Raw genomic sequence first — 4,919 nt, 5'->3', positions numbered from 1 at the left:
TGTGGTTTTCCAATAAATTTTCTCTAAAGATTCGAAGACGACGGACATTTTAAAAAACACTTATCGTAAATAAACTCTGGCATAATCCAGGGATTTCAAATAAAATTTCTAAAAAAAAACATAGAAGAATTTCTGATGCAAATGGTGATGTATTTTGGGAATGTTTTTGAAGAACTTTGATGGACTTCACGAAAGAATTCAAAATGAAAATTCGGAAAAAAAAAAACTATTTCGTTGAATTTCTAGTGGAACTTTCAGCAAAATATTTCAGTATAAGATTTGACAGAATTAATGGATTTTGAAGGAATTGCGAGGAAAAACGTTGAACCTTTGGAAATTCTTTTTTTTTTTTAGTTGAATCCGGAAACATATTCCAAATCAATCTGTGGATAAATAAAAGACATAAAAGGAATGGTTGTCCTCCGGAAAGAGCTCACGTTGAAAGTGCGAACAAATCTATCAATATTATTCAATTAATACTTAAGAGATTTGCAGCAAAAGTTCTGAAGGTATTACTAAAATTCGTCAAGAATATCGAAAATTGACTTCAAATATTTTGCTACAAATCCGTTGGCAATTAGTCTATTTATGGTAATTTCTTAAGAATTTAAAACATAAGTTTTCTTCGAAAAATATAGTAAAGAATTTAAGCAATAAGTTTATTCATACGGAATTATTTTACAAAATTGGAACAAAATGAAAGGAAGAATTTATTGCTAGAATAAAAAAAAAACAGGTTAAATTTTGTGCCATCCAAGGAAACTTAGCCAGGTTGAGTTTCTTCGAAAAGATCTGTTAGGAATTAAGCCTTGTTTTTTTCGACAAAAATTCCCTTTAATTATTATTTAAGAAATTTCTCTATTATTTTACCTATATTTTCAAAAAAAAAATTGTCGAACATAATACGAGTTGTTGGATTTTCTTATTGAATTTTATAAGTGAAACCATCTTCACCAGACATCTCGAGCAGGCCATCTTCCAAAAAACACGAAAAATCATTACGCAATGAATACTCTACTTTATGCTAAAACATTTAAACAACATTGTTTGCATTATTCAGGAAAATACTAATTTTAGGAATCGGATTTCCAGAATATTGGCGATTCTTGTACCACGGTTTTTTTTTTTTTTGAACATCTCCGTTCCATTGCGCTTATCACACACAACAGGTTCTAGCGATTAACCTATAGAGCGACAGCCAGATGGTAAATTTTTCGGTTGTCGCGCGATTCACCAAAGCCAGAAGCACCACGCTGTTGTTGTGTACGATCAGTGAGGTTTTCCCACTATTGTTACACAAAATAAAAGAATGTAACTACATGAGATTTTTTTGTGAATAATAAGTCATGTTACTTATTTTTGCGGTGTATGCTAACGTAAGAACTAAAGGACACATACAAAATATAACACTTTTCGTTCTTACAATCGTAATGTCATGTAATTTGATGCAGAAGATTTTCTTCACCGTTAACATTTCGGAATCCAAGGATGGCCATCACATTAGCCGACTTGTGGCCCTACTCGCATTTTCAAAGGCACTGTTGTTGGAGGCTTCCTTCGCGCGATTAGTGCCTATGAAGTTTTAGTGCAATCTTAGAGGTGAGATTTCAAACTGTTTCACCTTAAGCCCAATGATAGCAGAACGGCAATGGAAATCTGAACCGTTTTATCAGAAATTAATTCAGCGAATATCCCACGATTTCGATGATTTCTTCAGGAGCTTATTTATTGATCCGTTTTTGGGCTTTCTAAAGAAATTCTTCCAAAATTTTATTCAGAATACCTGCATGAATTCAACCTAGAATTTATGACCCCCTGAAATTACTTCAAAGGTTCCACTAATGATGCCTCCAAATACCCTTTCAAAAAACGTTTTAAGAAAGCTTTAATTATCCAGGAATCCAGCCACTGATTTGTCCATAGCATTCCCTAAGACTTATCTTAAGTTTCCCGTTAGGACACCGTCAAGAATTCAACCAGTAATTCCTCCAGAGATTTCTTGGGATTTCCTACAACATCGTCGTTGAGATTTTTTTGACGTTAACTACGTCTTACGGCAATATACTGGGTATCAATTGAAAATCTAAAATGTTGCGACCGTCACGAAATTATGTAAGATTTTGAATGGTAATAACTCAGCCATTTATCGGTAGATTTTCAATATTTTCCTATCAATCGGTCGGAAATTTATACAACATTTTACTCAAATGGACGAAAAATTTTGATTTTTGACGATAGACTGTTGAAAATTTGGAAAATGTCGACCCCTTTCTTACGCAACTAAACTTCGTTCAATATTGTCTTCCACGATTCCTTTGGGTTGGCTAGGCACTATAAAAGCAGACTAATTTCTGCTTCTTTGCGCATTCTTCTTTTGACGTTAACTACGTCTCACGGCAGGGTTCATTCACATATTTCATAACGTTGAAATTGACCATTTTTGACACCCACCCACCCCCTCATAACGCTTGTTGTATGAGTATACCAAAAATTTCGTATGAGTCGTAACACCGTGAGGACACCCACCCACCCCCTTTAGCGTTATGAAATTTGTGAATAAGCCCCAATATACTGGGTATCAATTGAAAATCTAAAATGTTGCGACCGTCACGAAATTATGTAAGATTTTAAATACTAATAACTCAGTCATTTATCGGTAGATTTTCAATATTTTCCCACCAATCGTTCGGAAATTTATACAACATTTTACTCAAATGGAGAAAAATTTTGACTTTTGGCGATAGACTGTCGAAAATTGGGAAAATGTCGACCCCTTTCTTACGCAACCAAACTCGTTCATATTGTCTTCCACGATTCCTTTGGGTTGGCTAGTGCACTATAAAAGCAGACCAATTTCTGCTTCTGAGCGTATTCTTCTTTTGACGTTAACTACGTCTTACGGCAATATACTGGGTGTCAATTGAAAATATAAAATGTTGCGACCGTCACGAAATTATGTAAGATTTTGAATGGTAATAACTCAGCCATTTATCGGTAGATTTTCAATATTTTCCCACCAATCGGTCGGAAATTTATACAACATTTTACTCAAATGGAAATTTTTTTTGATATTTGACGATAGACTGTCGAAAATTGGGAAAATTATTATTATTATTATTTTTATTAACGAGATTTGCAGCCCGAGGCTGGCTCATCTCGGATATTGGGAAAATGTCGACCCCTTTCTTACGCAACCAAACTCGTTCATGTTGTCTTCCACGATTCCTTTGGGTTGGCTAGTGCACTATAAAAGCAGACCAATTTCTGCTTCTTCGCGCATTCTTCTTTTGACGTTAACTACGTCTTACGGCAATATACTGGGTGTCAATTGAAAATATAAAATGTTGCGACCGTCACGATATTATGTTAGAGTTTGAACTCAAGGAAGGCTACAACTATGAAAATCGACTAAAATTCAAATGCAAAAAATCACTCTCTGATTTTTTTTTATTTCAACGGTTTCTCTAGAGATTCTTTTAGGAAGATATTTCTCCTAAACTTACATAATCTCCTTTTCGGAATTTCTTTAGGAATTCATTAGGAAAATTCTCAACATTTCTAGGGATGACTCCAGGAAGATGTCAAGCAAGTTTTTCAAAAATTAGGGAGCCGGATCCTATTCTTGGGACATTTGATTCACTTATTCGCGAAAGAAAAATACAAAAATGCGTTCATTATTTCAATAATAATATTTTATATGTTTTTTCAATATTCACTACGTTTAGTTTTAGCACATTAAATATTAAACATAAAACGAACTTCTTGGTGCAGACTTCCTTTTCCTTCGCTCTAGGCACAATTTGTCGGTTTCCTTCTTGTATACGGTAATGAGCCGTAACAGCATTTAGCAGCTACCATCGTCAGCATCTTGGGATGAAGCTATTTAGAGGTGAATAAGTCTTCTCATCCTGAAAGAAACAAATGTTTGCCACGTTATTTACGTTATTCCTTTTTATTCAGAAAAGTTGCGCAAACACTTACCGATGGATGACGACCATCCTTGACCGTCTGATGGGGAGACCGCCATTGGTTCGATAAAAACGACCGGTTGTTTTGAGCCAGAGTGACTTACGTTGTGAACTCTCCTAAAGCCGCTAGAGGTCGAAAGATTTCTTGCAATCTGGATACGGGCTTTTCTGGATACCGGCTTCTCTGGATATTGGATTCTTGTATTTTTTTTTTCTCAACAGCATTTTTCACATTCGGTAACAGAAAGTAAACAAGAAACACTTGATCGAAAACTTGCACACTTAAACAAATTAACACAGAGACACAGAACTTTTGCATAGCACACCGAAAATAAAAGAAAAGAATAATGACTTAAAATTTTTCATCAACTTAATTGATTAAAGTGAAATAATTTATAATTTTATTGTTCTGAGCTCATCTGTTTTATTTGAATTATCTGAATTATGATAAACGCTGTGTAAAAACTACACATGTGCACACAGCAGGGTATAATTATTTGAAAGTGTCGAAAATGATGAAAATTTTGTGGGCATGTTGCTCACAAATACCAACCCGTGTACTGTTTGCCAAACTGTTGCATTAAAGTATTGTATAGTGAAATACTCATGTGTTTGTGTGTTTAGAAAATTCGAAAATGTACCATTTGACAGAATGTAAGGCTACATTACTACCATTTCTAAAAAAAATGATTTTCTTATTGTTTAACTATATTTGAACACTAAACTATTTTGTCACTGTTTGGTATGGATTACTCAAAAAGTGTTTTATTGTTAAAAGTTATAGGTTTCACATTGTTCGACATTAAAGCAACTGTTCGATATACATTGACATTAACAGTTAAAAGAGATATTCTGTTTTGAACGTAAGGCAAACTGTGATTTTCTATGCGGGCGGTATAACTCATATTTTGCCACAATATGTGTCGTGTTGAACTGTTCTTTATTGCAAAG

The 4,919-nt window shown here is 34.2% G+C and overlaps 1 long non-coding RNA gene across 1 annotated transcript; it reads right to left on the bottom strand.

Annotated features, from left to right (window-relative positions):
• Positions 1–3,838: 3,838 nt before the first annotated feature.
• Positions 3,839–4,078, bottom strand: LOC110680928. The gene is made up of 2 exons (XR_002503032.1): positions 3,982–4,078; positions 3,839–3,908 (listed from the first exon to the last, which is right to left on the bottom strand). It is a non-coding gene; the product is annotated as an uncharacterized LOC110680928 (long non-coding RNA).
• Positions 4,079–4,919: the final 841 nt, after the last annotated feature.

Source organism: Aedes aegypti, unplaced genomic scaffold, assembly GCF_002204515.2.
Source record: "Aedes aegypti strain LVP_AGWG unplaced genomic scaffold, AaegL5.0 Primary Assembly AGWG_AaegL5_hic_scaff_207_PBJ_arrow, whole genome shotgun sequence".
Classification (NCBI taxonomy): domain Eukaryota; kingdom Metazoa; phylum Arthropoda; class Insecta; order Diptera; family Culicidae; genus Aedes; species Aedes aegypti.
Note: the sequence above shows the minus strand (reverse complement) of the source record. Positions and strands in the feature narration are given on the sequence as shown.